Below are 21,146 nucleotides of genomic sequence, written 5' to 3' on the forward strand. Positions count from 1 at the left end.
ACTTCAATTTGACATAGTCTCACTTGTGTTTTTGCTCTTGTTGACTATCCTTTTGGTGACTGACCCACAAAATCACTGTCAAGACCAATGTCAAGGAGTTTTTCCCCATGTTTTCTTCTAGAAGTTTTACAGTTTTAGGTCTTAAGTTTAAGTCTAATCTTTTTTTGATTGGATTTTTGTATGTTGTGTAAGGTAAGGATCGAATTTCGTACCTTTGCATGTGGATATCCAGTTTTCACAACATCGGTTACTGAAGAGGCTGTCCCCTTTCCCCACTATGTATTCTTGGTACCTCTGTCAAAAATCATTTGACTGTGGAAACTTTGTGTTGTGTGGAGCAGTGTTAGCCCCGCAGTCAGCCTTTTACGGGTCTTCAAGGCTTGAGTCTGTCTTTTCCTCAAGATGAATGATAAGCCAGACTTGTCCAAAGTGGAGAAGCTTGACAGGTCAAAATGGAAGAAAATGAAACTAAAGAAAAAAATACTCTTTCCTCAAAGGAAACTATCTAGCAAGAGAAAGAGTTGTTGAAACATCATAAAATGGGGATCCTTGAAGAGCAAATTCAGCATTGCCTGAATGTTTGGTTTGGGGCTTGTTTTTTTTGGTAAACCTATGTGTTTGTAGAGATTGTAGGCACCTTCTGATGTCTTCTTACTTACCCTTTCTCCTTGGCTAAGAGGTCAGGAGTAGCCAGTGTTCCCTTATGTTTGTTTTTAAAGTTTCCATTGGTGCATAAACTCCAGCTGGCAAATGCTATCAATAATCTCAGCATTGATGACTTTTGTGTGTGAAGTTATTTCACCCCCTACAGGATAAGCCACTTTTAACCTTCTGCATTGGGTGCCTCCATTGTTCCATAAACTTCATGATGTGGCATGTGTTTATAGCTTCTCAAAGGTTATTTTCATTTCTAATGTACCAACAAAATAATAAACATAATCCAAAAATTATTTGTGCATGATTTTATTTCTGGGTTCTCTATTCTGTTCCATTGATCTATGTGTCTATTTTTATATCAATACCATACTGTTTTGATTATTATAGCTTTGTAATATAGTTCAAAAGCAGGAAGTGTGATGTCTCCAGCTTTGTTCTTTTTGCTGAAGATTGCTTTAGCTCTTTGAGTCTAATTTTGTTCCATTAAATTTTAAGATTTTTTTTTCTAATTTTTGTTTCTATTTCTGTTAAAACTGCTATTGGAATTTGGACAAGTATTGCATTGAATCTGTAGTTCATTTTGGCTGTATAGACATTTTTTAAAAAAATGTTACTCCACCATTATTTTTTTTAAGTTTATTTATTTATTTTGAGAGAGAGAAAGAGAGTACAAACAGGAGAAGGCCAGAGAGAGGGAGAGAGAGAGAATCCCAAGCATATTCTGCATTGATAGCTCAGAGCCCACTGTAGGGCTTGAACTCATGAACCATGAGATCATGACCTGAGCTGAAACCAAGAGTCAGACGCTTGAGCCACCCAGGTGCCCTGGCACCCCGGATCAATAGACAATTTTTTTTCTTTTTTTTCTATTTTTGTTTTATTTAATTTACATCTAAGCTAGCATATAGTGCAACAATGATTTCAGGAGTAGATTCCTTAATGCCCCTTACCCATTTAGCCCATCCCCCCTCCCTTAACCCCTCCAGCAACCCTCTGTTCTCTATATTTAAGAGTCTCTTATGTTTTGTCCCTCTCCTTGTTTTTATATTATCTTTGCTTTCCCTTATGTTCATCTGTTTTGTATCTTAAATTCCACAAATGAGTAAAGTCATATGATATTTGTCTTTCTCTGACTAATTTCACTTAGCATAATACACTCTAGTTATATCCACATAGTTGCAAATGGCAAGATTTCATTCTTTTTGATTGCCAAGTAATACTCCATTGTATATGTATGTACCACATCTTCTTTACCCATTCATCCATCGATGGACATTTGGGTTCTTTCCATACTTTGGTTATTGTTGATAGTGCTGCTGTAAACATTGGGGTGCATGTGCCCCTTTGAAACAGCACAGCTGTATCCCTTAGATAAAGACCTAGCAGTGCAATGTCTGGGTTGTAGGGTAGTTCTATTTTTAATTTTTTGAGGAACCTCCATCCTGTTTTCCAGAGTGGCTGCAGCAGTTTGCATTCCCACCAACAGTGCAAAAGGGTTCCTCTTTCTCTGCATCCTCGCCAACATCTGTCATTGCCGGAGTTGTTAATGTTAGCCATTCTGACAAGTGTGAGGTGGTATCTCAGTGTGGTTTTGATTTGTATTTCCCTGATGATGAGTGATGTGGAGCATTTCTTCATGTGTCAGTTGGCCATCTGGATATCTTCTTTGGAGAAGTGTCTATTCATGTCTTTTTCCCATTTCTTCACTGGATTATTTGTTTTTTGGGTGTTGAGTTGGATAAGTTCTTTAGAGATTTTAGATACTAACCCTTTATCTGATGTATAATTTGCAAATGTCTTCTCCCATTCCGTTGGTTGCCTTTTAGTTTTTCTGATTGTTTCCTTCACTGTGCAGAAGCTTTTTATGTTGATGAGGTCCCAATAGTTCATTTTTGCTAGACATTTTTAAAATATTAATTCTTTCAATCCATAAACATAGGATATCTGTTCATTTATTTGTGTCTTACTCAATTCTTTTCATTAGTGTTTCACAGTTTTTAGTGTAGTTTTGTAGTTTAGTAGTTTCAATATCTTTTACCTATTTGGTTACATTTATTCCTAAGTATTTTATTCTTTTTGATGCTAGTGTACAGGGGATTTTTTTTCTTAACATCTTTTTTGGGTAGTTTATTGTTAGAATATAGAAACACAATTGATTTTTGTGTATTGATTTTATATCCTGTATCTTTATTGAATTCATTTATCAGTTCTAACAGTTTTTTTGATGGAGTCTTTAGAGTTTTCTATATAAGATTATGTCATCTGCAAACAAACAATTTTACTTCTCACTTTCTGATTTGGATGCTTTTATTTCTTTTACTTGAAATGCTCTGGCTATGAATTTCAGCACTATTTTGATTAGAAGTGCTGAAAGTGGGCACCTTTGTCTTGTTCCTGATAATAGATGAAAAGCTTTCAGCTTTTTGCCATTGAGTATCAAGTAAATGACAGAGTGGGCTTGTCATACATGGCCTTTTTTTAATGTTGAGGTTGGTTCCTCCTAATTTGAGAGTTTTTATCATGAAAGGGTGTTGAATTTTGTCAAAAATTTTTCTGCATCTATTGAGATGATCATATTTTTAAAAACTATATGAATAAATAAAGATTTCTTTTTTTTAATGTTTACTCATTTTTGAGAGAGACAGAGACAGAGTGCGAGCAGGGGAGGGGCAGAGAGAGAGGGAGACACAGACTCAAAAGCAGACTCCAGGCTCTGAGCTGTCAGCACAGAGCCCATTGTGGGGCTTGAACTCATGAACTGTGAGATCATGACCTGAGCCGAAGTTGGGCACTTAACCAACTGAGCCACCCAGACACCCCTAAAGATTTCAACAAATACAATTACGTAGACAATTATAAAATCTAGTTTTGTGGTAATAGTGGTTTATAACTGCACTTTTTGTTTTCTACATGTTTTAGCAGGTCAATAAAACTTTTAAAAAGATTTTATTTTTAACTAATCTCTTTACCCAACGTGGGGTTCGAGCTCACAACCCTGAGATCAAGATCACATGCTTTACCAACTGAACCAGTCAGTTCAGATTAATAATTTTTATTTATTTGTTTATTTACGTTTATTTATTTTTGATAGATACAGAGCACAAGTCGGGGAGGGGCAGAGAGAGAAGGAGACACAGAATCCGAAGCAGGCTCCAGGCTCCGAGCTGTCCGCACAGAGCCTGACGGACGCAGGGCTTGAACTCACAAACCGTGAGATCATGACCTGAGCCAAAGTCAGACGCTTAACCGACTGAGCCACCCAGGTGTCCCTTTATTTATTTTTTTTAAAAAGACACATTTATTCAGCATCGTGATCAGATTATTACATTTAGCAATCAATAGCATGGGTGCAAAAAAAAAAAAAAACTACATTAAAACCCTTTTTTGGAATGCTTTATACTTTCCACAGAACAGAAACTAAAATAACCTCTTACGCGATTAGTCACAAATACAGCCCTTGAATTTTTGTCCATACACATGAGTATTGTCTCAAACATGTCTTCTTTGTAGCAGCTAGGCCCCACCACCACTGTGCTTGACTGAGTTCAAAAATCTGTTGTAACCTGTAACTTCCCTGTCACTTCTCTGGCTCTCCTCTCCTGCTAAGCTTTGTTTCCTGGAAGTAATTAAAACCTTCTGCCACTCCCATAGCCACTGCTGCTGGAACCACCATAGCCACCTTGGTTTCATGGTTTGGCAGAGTATTGGCCTCCACCACCATACGGGCCAGGGCTTCTGCCTCCAAAACTTCCTCCTCATAGGGGCCCAAAATGTCAAGATTGATTGTTGTAATGGCCAAAATCATTATAACTTCCACCACCTCCAGAATTGCTTCCATCATTACCAAATCCGTTACAGCCATCCCCACTGCCACTATCCACCACCACCTCGACTACCACCAAGGCCACCTCGCCCACCGAAGTTTCCTCCACGGCTGGAGTTGTCATTCCCACCAAAACCACCTCTACAATTACCACCAAAATTTCCAGAACCACTTCGACCTCTTTGGCTGGATGAAGCACCAGCCATCTGTTGCTAAATAGAGGTTTCCTTACTTCACAGTTGTGGCCATTCACAGTATGGTATTTCTGAATGACAGTCTTGTCTACAGAGTCATGGTTGCCAAATGTTACAAAAGCAGAGCCTCTCTTTTTGCCACTGCTTCGGTCGGTCATGATTTCAATCACTTCAATTTTCCCATACTGTTCAAAATAATGTTTTAGGTAATGTTTTTCAGTGTCTTCTTTAATGCTACTGACAGAAATCTTTTTCACAGTTAAGTGGGCACCAGGTCTTTGAGAATCTTCTCTAGAGACAGCCCTCTTTGGTTCTACAACTCTTCCATCCACCTTGTGTGGCCTTGCATTCGTGGCTGCGTCCACCTCTTCCACAGTGGCATGCACACGTGACAAACCCAAAGCCTCTGGAGCACTTGGTGTTGGGATCTCTCATTACCACACAGTCCGTAAGCATTCTCCACTGCTCAAAATGGCTCCTCAGAGTCTCATTGGTTGTTTCAAAGCTCAAACCTCCGATGAAAAGCTTCCGCAGCTGTTCAGGCTCTTTGGGAGACTCTGACTTAGACATGATGGCGGTGGGAGGGGAGACTTTCACGATGCTTACTCGGCAGCGTCTGTGGGCAGAAAGACCAGATTAATAATTAAAAGATTTTCTTTTTCTAAAAGCTAGTATTATTATAACAGTGTTTATCTCCACATTTGGCTTTTTTTTAATAATTAAACTAACTAATACATTTAAAAGAATTGTTCCTTTATGCTTTTGGACGCACACATATCAGGATGCAATGTTGTGACATCAACAACCAAACTTTGCTGTTAAAGAAGAAGTTAAACTGGTATAAATTCAAATTAGATTATAACCTTCAGATGTTAAATGTAACCTGCATGGTAACCCCAAAGAAAATTACTGTAGATTAATTATACACAAAAGGAAATGTGAAATTACACATTTCATTTAAAATTTAATCACAAAAGAAGACAGTAATTCAGAAAATGAGAAACAGAAGAGTTATAAGGCATTTAGAAAACAAACAACAAAATTATAAAAGTGAGTTTTTCCCTTATCAGTAACTATTTTAAATAGAAGTGGATTGAACTTTCCAACCAAAGGAGATTAGCTGAGTGGATAAAAACACATGATCCAACTATATGCTATCTACAAAAGATTCATTTTAGATCCCAAAACACAAATAGATTGAAAGTGAATATATGGAAAAATACTGCAGAAATAGTAACCAAAAGAGAGCAGGGATGTCTAAACTGATGTCAGACAACTTATACATTATTTTTTAAATGCTTATTTATTTTTGAGAGTGAGAGTGCACATGCATGTGAGCAGGGGTCAAGGAAGGGCAGAGAGAGAGGGAGACAGGATCTGAAGTAGGCTCTGTGCTGTCAGCGCAGAGCATGATGTAGGGCTCAAACTCATGAACCCTGAGATCCTGACCTCATGACTTGAGCCAAAGTCAGATGCTTCACTGACTGAGCCACCCAGGTGATCCAAACAAAGTATACTTTATAAAGTTTCCAAAGAGACAAAGAAGAATATTACATGTTAATAAAATGCTCAGTACAGCAAATACATATACCAGTTGTAAATGTTTACATGTCTAATGACAGATCATCAAAATATGTGAAGTAAAAACTGACAGAATTCAAGGGAGCAATAGTTCTGCAATAATAGTCCAAGACTTTACTGTAACACCACTCTCAGTGTAGATGCAACAACTAGACAGAAGATAAGTAAGCAAATAGAGGGCTTACTAGAATAAACTACGGTAGATCTGACAGACATCCATAGAACACTCTACCCAAGAACAGCATACGTATTCTTCCCAAGTGCATTTAGAACATTTTCAGGGTGGACCATATGTTAGGCCTCCAGTTAAGTCTCAGTAGCTTTAAGAAGACAGATACCGTGCAAAGTGTCCTCTCCAGTCACATCAGAATGAAGTTAAAACTCAATAACAAAAGAAAAACTGGAAAATTCACAAATTTGTTGAAATTAACATATCCTTAACCAACAAATGGGTCAAAATAGAAATCACAAGGGAAATTAGAAAATACTTAGAGGCAAATGAAAACACAGCAAACTAAAATTTGGTACAGTGAAAACAGTGCTAAGGAACAAAGCTATAAATGCTTACATTAAAAAATGAGAGTGACATTAGCATCACGGTGGCATAAGACATTAGTCTTTTTTTCTCTCCCTTTTTAAACAACTAATTAGACATTCATCCACAAGCAAAATATCTCTGTAAGAAGTGTTGGACCCAGTTTAATATGCCAAGAGACCTGGATAACTCTTGCCCACCAGTGCATCTAAAAACAGGCAGACAGATTTTGGATCTCAGTAAAGATTTTAGAGTCAGCAAAACTGCTGCACCCCCTCTCACTGGCCAAGAAAAAAAGCCTGGAGAATGCTGACCTGGGAAGATATCCTTGGGTGAGAGAGAACTTATAGAGGGTCAGCCTGCCTGAGGGGAGATTCTAGAACACCACTAGAGCAGGAAAGACACGAGTCTGGTCATAGTAGAGAGGGAAGAACTCTGCCAGAGCCACCCTTCCAACCAAAAGAGACACTGCACAGGGCCACACTGTTCATCCATGGTGACCTCTCCTGTGGAGGAGGTAGAAATTGGTGAGTTCCTGGCTACCTTACTTGTGTGGTGGTGACTAGAGAAATCTGTTTGTATCCAACAACATGCAGCCCACTGAGGTGAGACCTCATGACTAAGTGGAGGCAAGACAGAGTAAGAAGCAGATAAGAACATCAAAGTAATTCAGTTCCTGGTGACTACTTCAGGACTTCAGCATGAACTCTGCTGATAAGGCTCTGGGAGTACAACCACATTAAGATCTCCCCACTGGGTCCACAGGCACTCGTACGCCAACAGTGCTAATGCACACCTCCCAACACGCACACGCATGTGCACACACACACTCTGTGACAAGATCCTCGTGTGCTCCCAAGTGCAATGGTAATAGAGGTCCAGTAATCAGAGTACTCTCAGGAAAATGGAACAGGGCTATGGACAAGGGAGAAACCACCACTTTTTGGAAAACCAGAGAGAGGCATCCAGCAGCAAGCCTGGTGACTTCTAAGAACAAGAAAAGATGTAAAAGCTTAAGAATTCTGCCACAAGAGGAAGAAAAAAGAGTGGGGCAGGTCTACTCATTCAAAAGCTGAGGAAAACCCACATATAGCAGCACCAATCAACAGTACCCCATATGAAGGCAACCAATAAAGATTTAAAGAAATGTCTACTACTTCAAGTAGCAATGTAAAAATATAAGGGACATGAAAAATCAAGGAAATATATCATCCCCAAAAGATATCAATAATCCTCACGTAACTTAGCTAAAAGGTGTATAGTATGATCTAATAGATAAAGAACTCAAAATAGCTACTTTAAAAAAAACTCAAGCTAATCAGGCGTGTGGGTGGCTCAGTCGGTTAAGTGTCCGACTTCGGCTCAGGTCATGATCTCATGGTTTCTGAGTTGAACTCTGCATGGGGCTCTGCATGCAGAGCTCCAAGATCCAAGCCTGGAGCCTGCTTCAGATTCTATATCTCCCTCTCTGTCCTTCTCCCACTGGCACTCTGTGTTTATCTCTCTCAAAAATAAACATTTAAAAAAATTAAACTCAAGCTAAAAGAAGACTCAGACAATGCAATGAAACAAAAGAAAAGAAGGAGAAAAGAAAAAGATCAATCTGAGTTCTTTTTTTTTAAACGTTTATTTATTATTGAGAGACAGAGAGACACAGAGTGTGAGCAGGGGAGGGGGCAGAGAGAGGGGGAGACACAGAATCTGAAGCAGGCTTCAGGCTCTGAGCTGTCAGCACAGAGCCCGACGTGGGACTTGAACTCACAAACTGCGAGATCGTGACCTGAGCCGAAGTCGGTAGCCTAACCAACTAAGCCACCCAAGCACCCCCAGAGTTCTTTATGAAAGAGAAATAATAAGAAGAACCAAATTCTGGAGCTGAGGAATTCAATGAATGAGATGAAGAATGTGATAGAATAAAATAGAATGAAGAAATAGAATAAAATAGAGATGCAGCAGACAGCATCTGTATTAGAGTATACTAGATTAAAGAATAAATGACTTAAAGGACAGGAGTTTTGAAATGACACAGAAGAGAACAAAGAAAAAAAGAGCAGAGAAAGCCTGCATGATCTAAGAGAATCCATCAAAAGGACAAATACCAAAACAATCAGGATTCCAGAAGGAGAAGAGAAGGAGAAGGGGGCAGAAAGTTTATTTAAAGAAATAGCTGAGAACTTCCCAAACTTGGAGAAAGACTTGAATATCCAGTTTCAATGAAGCTAATAAATTACCATATTATCTAAATGCCAAAAGACCTTTCTCCAAAACACATTATAAGGAAACTGTTAAAAATCAAAGAGAAAGAAAGAATCCTAAACACACAGCCAGGGAAAAAAGTATAACCTCCAAAGAAACCCCCATTAGGCTATCAGTTGATTTCTCAGCAGAAATCCTTCAGGCCAAGAGAGAATGGAATGACATATTCAAAGTGTTGGAAAATAAAAACTGCAACTATAATACTCTATTCAGTGAAGTTATTCTTCAGAGATGAAGAAGGAATGACTTTCCCAGATAAACAAAAGCTGAGGGAGAAATGCTGAAAGAATTTCTCAGAGCTGAAATGAAAAGACAATAATCAGCGACATGAAAACTTATGAAAGTACACAACACCCTGGTATAGGTGAAAAATATACAGGCCGGGGCGCCTGGGTGGCGCAGTCGGTTAAGCGTCCGACTTCAGCCAGGTCACGATCTCGCGATCCGTGAGTTCGAGCCCCGCGTCAGGCTCTGTGCTGATGGCTCAGAGCCTGGAGCCTGTTTCCGATTCTGTGTCTCCCTCTCTCTCTGCCCCTCCCCTGTTCATGCTCTGTCTCTCTCTGTCCCAAAAATAAATAAAAAACGTTGAAAAAAAAAATATATATATACAGGCCAGATTTAGAAACCTCTAAAATAGAATGGTTGGTCAGCCACTTAACTATAAAATAAAGGTTAAAAGAGTATTAAAAATAACTATAGTAACCATAATTTCTTAATGAATACACAACATAGAAAGTAAGTGTGACATAAAAAGAGGGGGGGGGCGGTAAAAGGTGGAGCCTTTGTAGGAGATTGAAAATAAGTTGCTATCGGCATAAAATGGAACATTTTATCTATAAAATGGTTTATGTAAGCCTCATGGTAACCACAAAGCAGGAATCTAAGGTAGATTTACAAAAGAAAAACAGGAGAAGCAAACACATACCATCCTAGAATATCGACAGTTTAGAGAGGTAGGCAGAAATAGAAAAAGAGCAATGCCAGTACAAAACAAACAGAAAACAGTCAATAAGGCAAACATGGCATTACCAAGTCCTTACGTATCAATAATTACCTAAATATAAATGGATTCAATTCATCAGTCAGAAGGCACAGAGTGGCTAGATGGATTGAAAAATAGAAAAAAACAAAACAAGATCCAACTATATACTACCTACAAGAGACTTACTGCAGTATTAAGGACACACATAATCTCAAAGTGAAGGTATGGAAAAATATATTCCATGCAGTGGTAACCAAAATAAAGCAAAGGTAGCTATACTTATATCAGAGAGTATAAACTTTTAAGCCAAAAACAATAATGAAACAAAATGATAAAAGGGTCAATTCATCAAGAAGATATAACAATTAATTATACACACTAGTATATACACATATACACAGTTAATATATACACATCCAGTATCAGAGCACCTAACATATTAAGCAAATACACACATCTGAAGGGAGAAATTGACAACAATACCATATGAGTGGAACTTTAATACTCCACTTTCAGCAGTGGGTATGTCACCTAGACAGAAAGTCAACAAGGTAACAATGGACTTGAACCATACATTAGACCAAATGAGATTTGTAGATTGTTCCTTCCAATAGCAGAAGAATATACATTCTTTTCAAATGCACACAGAATATTCTCAAGGAAAGATGATATGATAAGTGATAAAACAAGCCTCAGAAAATTTTAAAATATTAAAGTCATACCAAGTATCTTTCCTGACCACAATGGTAAGAAACTAGAAATCCACAACAGGGAAGCTGGAAAACCCACGAATATGTGGAAACTAAACAACACATTCTTGAACAACTAATGGGTTGAAGAAATCAAAGGGAAACTAAAAAATATTTCAAAACAAAAATGGAAATATAACATCCCCAACGGACCTATAGGATGATATGAAAGCACTTCTGGGATGGAGCTGTATAGCAGTAAACACATATATTAAGAAATTAAATCTCAAATAGCAACCTAACTTTATACCTCAAGGAATTAGAAAAAAAAAGAAAGAAAAAATTAAGCCCAAATTTATCAGACAGAAAAAGATAATAAAGATAAGAGTGGAAATAAATGAAATAGAAACCAGGAAAGTAATAGAAAATATCAACAAAACTACAACTGATTTTTCAAAACGATAAACAAAATTGATAAACCCTAGCAAACCTAAGAAAAAAAGAGAGAAGACAAGTTAATCAAAAATGGTTGATACTATCAAATTGATACTACCAAAATACATAGGATCAATACACAACTGCTATGAACAATTGTATGCCAACAAATAGATAACCTAGATGAAATGGAGAAATTTCTAGAAACATACAACCTACAAGACTGAATCAAGAAGAAAAAAATTAAGGGGCCTGGATGGTTCAGTCAGTTAAGCCTCTGACTTCAGCTCAGGTCATGATCTTGCAGTTTGTGGGTTCAAGCCCCTCATTGGGCTCTGTGCAGACAGCTCAGAGCCTGGAGCCTGCTTCAGATTCTGTGTCTCCCTCTCTCTATGACCCTCCCTTGCTCACACTCTGTCTCTGTCTCTGGAAAGTAAATAAACAAAAAAAAATTTTTTTTAAGAAAAAAAATTGAATAGACTAATAATAAGTAATAAGATTGAATCAGTAATCATAAAGCTCCCAATGCAGAAAAACCCCAGGACCAGACTGCTTCAGTGGCAAATTCTACTAAACGTTTAATGAAGAATTAATGGCAGTCCTTCTCAAAGTCTCCCAAAAAATTGAAGAGGAGGGAACACACCCAAACTCATTTTACAAAGCCAGCATTACCCTGAGACCAAAGCCTGCAAGGACACTACAAGAAAAGAAAGCTACAGACCAATATCCCTGATGAGTATACATGAAAAATCCTCAACAAAATGCTACCACACCAAATTTGAGAACACTTTGAAAGGATTATACTCCATGACCAAGTGGGATTTATCCCTGGAGTGCAAGGATGTTTCAATATATGCAAATCAATAAATGTGATATACTACATTAATAGAAAGATAAAAGTCACATGATTATCTCAATAGATGCAAAAACAGCATTTGACAAAATATAACATGGTTTCATGATAAAAACCCTCAACAGACTGGGTATAGAAGGAACAAGACTCAACATAATAAAGGCCATATATGACAACCCCACAGCTAATATTATACTCAGTGTTGTAAAAATTGAAAGCTTTTCCTCTAAATTCAGGAAGAAGACAAGGCTACCCACTCTCACCACACTTATTCAATACAGTACTGGAATTCCTAGCTAGAGAAATAAGGAATAAAGAAATAAAAAGCATCCAAATCAGAAGCAAAATGGTTATTTGCAGATGATATGATCATATATATAGGAAATCCGAAAGACTCAAACAAAAAATTCTTGGAACTAATCAATAAATTTCAGTTACAGGATATAAAATCAATATACAGAAATCAGAAATCTATACACTAACAGTGAAACATCTGAAAAAAGAAATGTAAAAAACTGTTCCATTCACAATAGCATGAAAACCAATAAAATATCTAGGAATAAATTTAACCAAGAAACTGAAAGATCTGAACCATGAAAGCTACAAGATTTTGTTGGATGACATTGATGAAGATACAAACAAATGTAAAGATATTCCATGTTCATGGATCAGAAGAATTAATACTGTTAAAATGTCCATACTACCCAAAGCAATCTATAGATTCAGTGCAATCCCTGTCAAAATTCCGATGGCATTTTTCACAGCAATAGAAATAACAACCTTAAAATTTGTATGAAACCACAAAAGAAACCACAAATCCTGAGAAAGAAGAACAAAGCCAGAGTATCACACTTCCTGGTTTCAAACGATATTGCAAAGCTATAGCAGTTAAAACAGTGTGGTACTGGCGTAAAAAAAAAGACATACTACCAATGGAACAGAACAGACAGTTCAATATTAAACTCCCACATATACAACCAACTAATATTTGACAAGGATGCCAAAAAGGAATCCAAGGGGAAATGATGGTCTCTCTAACAAATGATGTTGGGAAAACCAGATAACCACATGCAAAAGAAAAAAGAAAGAAAATAAATTGAACATCTCTCTTACACCATTCACAAAAATTTACCTGAAATGGATTAAAAACTTAAATGTAATACCTGACATCATAAAACTCCTACCAGAAAACTTAGGGGGAAAGATTCTCCACATGGGTTTTGATAATAATTTGGGTGGATATGACACCTAAAGCATAAGCAACAAAATAAAAAATAAACAAGTGGGACTACATGAAACTAAAAAGCTTCTATACAGCAAAATAAACCATCAACAAAGTGAAAAGACAACCTACAGAATAGGAAAAAAATATTTGCAAGCCATATAACTGATAAGGGGTTAATGTCCAAGATATATAAAGAAATTGTACAACTCAATGGCAAACAGCCCAAATGATCCACTTTTAAAATGAGCAGAGGACCATTTTCCCAAAGAAGATATATGAATGGCTAACAGGCTAACACATGAAAAGGTGTTCAGTCTCACTAATCACAGAAATGCAAATCAAAACTACAGTGAGATATCACTTTATACCTGTTAGAATGGATATGATCAAAAAGATATAACAAGTGCTGACATGGATGTGTAAAAAAGGGGATCTTTGTGCACTGCTGGTAGGAATCTAAATCAGGGCAGCCCCTATGGAAAACAGTGTGTAGGATCCTCAAAAAACTAAAATTACCATATGATCCAGCAGTTCTGCTCCTAGGTATTTATCCAAAGGAATTGAAAATGCTATGTCAGATTGATATCTGCACCCCATGTTCATGGCAGCATTATTTATAATAGCCACAATATAGAAACAACCTAAGTGTCTGCTGACAGATGAATGAATAAAGAAATTGTAAGGTATATATTCAATGAAATATTATTCAGTCATAAAAAGACGGAAATTCTGCCATTTGCAACATGGATGGATCTTGAGGGCATTAGGCTTTGTGAAATAAACCAGAAAAAGACAAATACTGTATGATCTCGCCTATACAGAGAATCTAAAAGAAAAAACACCTAACTCAGAAAAAAGACCTGATCTGTGGTTACCGGAAGCAGGGAGTGGTGGAGAGGGAATTGGAAGAAGGTGGTCAAAGCTACAAGCTTCCAGTTATAAGATAAATAAGTACTAGGGATGTAATGTACAGCATGACCATAGTTAACACAGTTGTATGGTATATATAAAGTTAAGAGAATAAAGCCAAAGTGCTATCACAAGGAGAAAATTTTTCTTTTTTTTTGTTTCGTATGTGTATGATATAGTGGATATTAACTAAATATTATGGTAATCATTTCACCATATAGGTAAAAATCATTATGCTATACACTTTATCTTATCCAGTGCTGTATGTCAATTATATCTCAGTAAAACTGAGAAAAAAATATTGCTTTGGCTGTGTACAACATTATAGAATAATTGAATACTTTTGTTAGCAAGGTACAGCTTATATACAACATATATATAGATCATGTATTGAAACGCACAAGCAAAAAAGTTGATGAGGAGCCATCAACTTCTGCCTGAGAGTTTCCAGCGTCTCAACCTGCCCTACAGATTTTAGACTTGTCTGTCCTCGGATCACACAAAGTATTTACGTGAAATTGAATATACACGTAAATATACTTGAAGTGATATCACCTACCCTGGAAAGCTTTTCTATCTGGATTAGGTTAGAATACAACCTCCTGTGCCTACTCCAGAGATACTGTTTATCACACTGTGCTCTAATTGCCCCCTTCCTTCATGCCTCAAATACCAATCAAGCATCTACCATACTTGATTCTATGTTAAGTGTTACAGTGGAGAGCAAAACAGATGTAGTCCCTGTGTGAATGGAACTTACAGTCTAAGGGGGGGGGGGGGTAGACATTAACCAAATAACTACACTATTAGATATATAAACTAAAACAAGTAGTGAGCTGAAAGAAAGGTATGACCACTCTTTAAAATCAAATAAGAAAGAAATATAACCTAGACTCAGAGAGTGGCAAGTCTGGAGAGGCTTCCTTGAGGAAGCAATGCTCAGCAGAGATCTGAAGATGAGTAAGACTTACTGGAAATAGAGAATAAGGGGAGACCAGACCAGTGGAAAAGATACTGTGACTGGAAAAACATGCAGATTCTGACAAATTTAAAAAACGCCAATGTGACTAGAACTCAGAGTGGGAGGGAGAGCATAGTGAGAATTCAGACTGGAACAATAGTCAGGTGCCACATTATATGTAACTTTGTGGACTGTATTAAGGGTTTTGTACAGGACCTGGCAGATCGTTGACTATCTCTATGAAGGCAAGAAACCACACATATAATCTTCCTAGATTTACAGATAAGCCAAGATCTCCAGGAAGTCTCAAAACTACCCCTCTTTATGGAAACAATTAATCTTATCATTGCCCTGGTAAGCCAGAGTAGGAGAGATGAAGCCCAGATTTATAGCGCTTGGCTCAGGGCCCTGCCAGAGACAAGGGCAAGACTTTTGTTAGCTCTACCCATCACTTACACGCAGCAGCTATTACAAGAATATCCAGAAAAGTTTCATCAAGAGCAGAAATATCTGAGGATCCAAATAATTGAATAGCCTTACCCCCTACTCCAGAGGCATTCTTGAGAATGAATTGTTCATTGTCTAGGATAGATCCAGGTAAAGACATGGCTCTTAGAAAGTTAAGTCAAGCTAGGACTTCATAGTGAAGAAAACAGAATTTTCTTGAAATTTCAACAATTACGAACCGGTCCTTGCTTCCAAGGTATGCTCTTAGTCACAGCCAATTCTCCCTGGAGAGAGCCAAGTGAAGCAGGAGAGCAGAGAAAGTAAATTCTGCTACTGGAGGAGTTTTCTAACAATTAGAGTGATCCAAAGATAGAATGAGCTACCTCAGAAGATAGTGATCTCAAAACTTCAAAAATAAGCTAGTAGGCCAGTTGGGGTGTTATAGAGGAGATTCAAGCTTATGGGTTGGTCTACATGAACTTAATGGTTTCTTCCCACCATGAGAATCTCAGAGGCAGAAAGAATAATGTGAATGAGTAACCATAGGATAGAGAGAACTGAGAACTGAGCGAGAGAAAGAGGCTGCTTGTAAAAAGCATTCAGTTATAAAGAACAGAAGGGCTTAATTTTGTTTGGAGTAGAAGCAGTTTATGCCATTGTACCTAATCTGATCTGGGTTTGGGAATGAAGAGGAAGAAATCTAACAGTGCATTCTTTCTGGGAACTGTGGCTTCCAACTTGAAATTAGGTCTGCACACCTACCCAACTCCAGTGAATGTGCTTTTCAGATTTTGGTGTTGGGCTAGGGTTATTATGGTGAAGATGGATATTAGTTATCTGTAGCTGTGTAGCAAATTATCTCAAAATGTAGCTCAGAAGAACAAATATTTTATTTTGTCACACAGATTCTGAGACTATCTAGGAGTGGTTCAGCTGGGTGGTTCAGGCTCAGGGTCCCTCTCTACATAGATAAATAGGTAGATAGATACAAATATATTATTTTATAGTCCAGCTCTCACCTGGGTCTAGAATCACATGCAGGTTCAAACAGGGCTAAAGAAGTCTCTCCTAAGCTCCCTTATTTGTTGTTGCAGACTTTATTCCTGGCTATTGGACAGAGACATGGACCCCTCCATAACCCGCTTTAATGGCCTCATGACATGGCATCAGGCTTCCTAAGGAAGAAGTGATTCAAGAGGGAGAGAAACATGAATGAGTGAGTGAAATAGTGCCCAAAAAGGAAGCAGGACTATTATCTACAATATAAAGATCTCCTATAACAGACAAGCAGCCCCCCTCCTAAAAAAATGGACAAAGTATTTGAACAGAAATTCCACAAAAGAAGATAAACAAATGGCCAAAAAACACACGAGGAGATACTCAATTATCACTAATCATTAGGGAAACAAAATTAAAACCCACAATAAGAGATGGTTACAGAGTAATAATAATAGCTAAAATTTAAAAGACTGAAAATACTGAGCATTGGCAAGGACATGCGGAATGAGTTAAGTGATCATAATATACTTCTGCTGTAGTGTAAAATGTCAGAGCCATTAAAAGAAACTTTACTTATATACACATTTACCATACCACCTCCAGTAATTTAAGAATAATGAATTCAGCTTTTCACACAAGACTGTACATAAATGTTTATAAGAGTATCATTTATAATAGCCAAGTCAAGAAACAATTCATTTGTGGGTCCATCCAACAAATTGTGTACACATGAAATATTTCTTTTTTTAAAAATGTTTTAATGTTTATTTTTGAGAGAGACAGAGAGAGAGAGAGTGTGAGCAGTGGAGGGGCAGAGAGAAAGGGAGACACAAAATCCGAAGCAGGCTCCAGGCTCTGAGCTGTCAGCAGAGCCTGATGCGGGGCTCAAATTCACAAACCATGAGATCATGACTTGAGCTGAAGTCGGACGCTTAACTGACTAAGCTATACAGGCGCCCCAACGTGAAATATTTCTTAATTCTCCCTCTTCCCAGATAATTATATATTTATACACGTAGCAGTATAAATAAATCCCAGTCATTATGCTAAGTGGAACATCTTAGGGAAAGAACATACATACCATCTGTCTATCTCTGGGAAAATGAATCTGCAATGATAGAAATCAGGTCAATGATTGTATGGGATAGGGGTTTGGGAGATACTGACTTCAGAGTGTCATGAGGAACATCTGGGACAAAGAAAATATTCCATACCTTTTTCTGTGGTGATGGTTACATGGAGAACATTTGGCAAAACTCATGGAAATATAATTTAAAACATATAATGTTTTATTGTGCAACCTATACCTTATGAAACGTAATTTTAAAAATAAGAAAAAAGGCTCTTGGGTGGCTCAGTTGGTTGAGCTCAGTCCACTTCGGCTCAGGTCATGATCTCATGGTTCATGAGTTCAAGCCCCACATCAGGCTTGCTGTTGTCAGCACAGAGCCCACTTCAGATCCTAGTTCCCTCTCTCTCTCTCTCTGTGCCTCCCCCACTTCTCTCTCTCAAAAATAAATAAATATTTAAAAAATAGGAAAAATGTTCAAAATATTTAAACAACAATTTTAGAATGGGAGGGATAATTCATAGAAACAAAATAATATTTGGAAACTTTATTGATTTCTACCCAGGCAAAAATACCATATATTAAATAGCATACTTAATCACATGGATATAGATATAGGTATAGATATAGATATAGATATCTACAAATGTAATTTTATGCCTTAGGGAAATTTTTCTGGTATTTTTTAATCATTATGGGAAAGGATCTTTTAATAAACCTCATAGAAAATTTCAATTTCCCATGTAAAAAATTATAAAGATCATTTGATGAAACCTCAGTGCAAAAACATAGAACTGATAACTGAAGCATACTTTTAAAAGCTATTTTAAATTAAAAAAAAAAACTACAACTTTTGAGTCAAAGTGGAAGTCAAAACAAAAATTATAGACTTTTAAAGGCAAGATCTTTACATCTCATAACGTGTTACACGGTTAAAGGATGAACTCAGAGAACAAAATAATAAACATATAATAAATGTATAATATTTAAGATAGTGGTAAATTCTATGAATAAGAATAAAACTGAATAAGGTAGAGACTGATCAAAGAAGGAATACCATTTTGGTCAAGGAAGCCTTCACTGAGAAACTGACATTTCAGTAAAGTTCTGAAGGAAAGGAGGGAGGCAATCATACAGACATTGAGAGGACAGGATTCTAGGGTGAAAAATAATTAGCAAGTGCCAAGACCCTGAGGAAGCTGGTAGTGGAGCAAGCGATGGGTAAATTAGTAGAAAGGGAAATCAGAGAAATGATGTGGGATCAAATCATGTAGTACTTCTTAGGCTACCGCAAGGACTCTAACTTGTATTCTAGTGGATGGGAAGCCTGTGAAAGGTTTTGAGCAGAGGATAAACATGATATAACTTATGTTTTACAAGGATCATTCCAGAATTGTCTATGTAGCAAAAAGGGTAGAAACAGGGAGATCAGGTGGGAGGTTGTTGTAATAATCCAGGTAAAACATGATGGAGACTTGGATCAGGAGAGACTCAGTGGAGGTGGGGGAGAATTGGTTAAATACGAGTAATCAAGGAAAAGAGAATATAGACCATCTGATTTAATAATTCAACTCAGAAATCTAAAGAGACCAGCTAAACAAACTTTTCAATCAACTGAGTGAAGGTAATTAAGTGGGCAGGAAAGAAATGAGTGAATTAGAAACCAAAAAGATATATAGTGAAAGATATACATAGAATTAAAAAATAAATAAATTATGTTCTTTGTAAAGTCTGATAAAATAAATTTTTGGTAAAGTAAGTAAGGAAAAAGAAAAGGGAAAATACAGATATATAACAGAATGGAAAAGAAGACATAAATATGAATACTTTAAGCTATAATGAAAAGATACAATTTGCTAATCACGCAAAAATTCAAATTAACAAGTTGCACAAAAATATAAATGAATCAAGGATAGAATATTTTTATATTCTTTGGGTAAATACATAGTAGTACAATTGCTGGATCATAGAGTAGTCACCCCAATATTTTATAGCTCATTACCTACAATAGCCAAATTATGGAACCAGCCCAAGTGTCCATAGACTGATGAGTGGATAAAGAAGTGTACACCACACACACACACACACACACACACACACACACACACACACACTGGAATATTAGTCAACCATAAAAAAAGGAATGAAATCTCACCATTTGCAATGACATGAATGAAGCTAGAGAGCATTATGCTAAGTGAAATAAGTCAGTCAAAGATGAAACCATATGATTTCACTCATATGTGGAATTTAAGGAACAAAACAAGCAAAGGGAAAGACAAGAGAGAGAGAGGCAAACCAAAAACAGACTCTTAACAATAGAGAACAAATTGATGGTCACCAGAAGGGAGGTGAGCGGGGGGATGGGTTAAATAGGTGATGAGGATTAAGGAGGGCACTTTGTGATGAGCATTGGGTGATGTATGGAAGTGTTGAATCACTGTATCACACATCTGAAACTAGTATTACACTGTATGTTAACTAACTGGAATTTAAATAAAAACTTCAAAAAAATAATAGAATAATAATACAGCAGACTGACCATAGCAGAAATTGAAAAACCTTGTTAAGAATTATGTTATAAAAGGAACTCTGTGAGAAAGTTTTAGAAGTGTATTATATAAAGGCACAGATAGTTTCCATGTTATTTACATTGACCTAAAACAGAAGAAGTTCAAAAGTTTGCCAACTCATTTGATAACTTTGGCAGAGCCCCAATACTAACTTTAACAATAATAGTACAAAGTCCTAAATAAATCACAACAAATCGAATTTGGAAGCACATTTTATTTATTTATTTATTTTTAAATTTTTCTTTATTTTTTTTTGCAATATATGAAGTTTATTGTCAAATTGGTTTCCATACCACACCCAGTGCTCATCCCAAAAGGTGCCCTCCTCAATACCCATCACCCACCCTCCCTCCCACCCCCCCATCAACCCTCAGTTTGTTCTCAGTTTTTAAGAGTCTCTCATGCTTTGGCTCTCTCCCACTCTAACCTCTTTCTTTTTCCTTCCCCTCCCCCATGGGTTTCTGTTAAGTTTCTCAGGATCCACATAAGAGTGAAACCATATGGTATCTGTCTTTCTCTGTATGGCTTATTTCACTTAGCATCACACTCTCCAGTTCCATCCACGTTGCTACAAAGGGCCAGATTTCATTCTTTCTCATTGCCACGTAGTACTCCATTGTGTATATAAACCACAATTTCTTTATCCATTCATCAGTTGATGGACATTGAGGCTCTTTCCATAATTTGGCTATTGTTGAGAGTGCTGCTATAAACATTGGGGTACAAGTGCCCCTATGCATCAGTACTCCTGTATCCCTTGGGTAAATTCCTAGCAGTGCTACTGCTGGGCCATAGGGTAGGTCTATTTTTAATTTTCTGAGGAACCTCCACACTGTTTTCCAGAGTGGCTGCACCAATTTGCATTCCCACCAACAGTGCAAGAGGGTTCCCGTTTCTCCACGTCCTCGCCAGCATCTATAGTCTCCTGATTTGTTCATTTTGGCCACTCTGACTGGCG

General features: G+C 37.2%; 1 long non-coding RNA gene and 2 pseudogenes across 1 annotated transcript in view; 2 read left to right on the forward strand and 1 right to left on the reverse strand.

The window, feature by feature from the left end:
• Positions 1 to 269: 269 nt before the first annotated feature.
• LOC125935627 (thymosin beta-15A-like) lies at positions 270 to 911 on the forward strand (annotated as a pseudogene).
• Positions 912 to 3,971: 3,060 nt separating this feature from the next.
• LOC125935597 (heterogeneous nuclear ribonucleoprotein A1-like) lies at positions 3,972 to 7,231 on the reverse strand (annotated as a pseudogene).
• The window catches only part of LOC125935648 (uncharacterized), a 68,278-nt gene continuing 54,356 nt past the window's right edge, over positions 7,225 to 21,146 (forward strand). Inside the window, exons 1-2 of the long non-coding RNA XR_007461735.1 lie at positions 7,225 to 7,317; positions 16,642 to 16,763. This is a non-coding gene — a long non-coding RNA (uncharacterized LOC125935648). The remainder of the gene's footprint in view (positions 7,318 to 16,641; positions 16,764 to 21,146) is intronic.

Source organism: Panthera uncia, chromosome D1 (assembly GCF_023721935.1).
Source record: "Panthera uncia isolate 11264 chromosome D1, Puncia_PCG_1.0, whole genome shotgun sequence".
NCBI classification, from domain to species: Eukaryota; Metazoa; Chordata; class Mammalia; order Carnivora; family Felidae; genus Panthera; species Panthera uncia.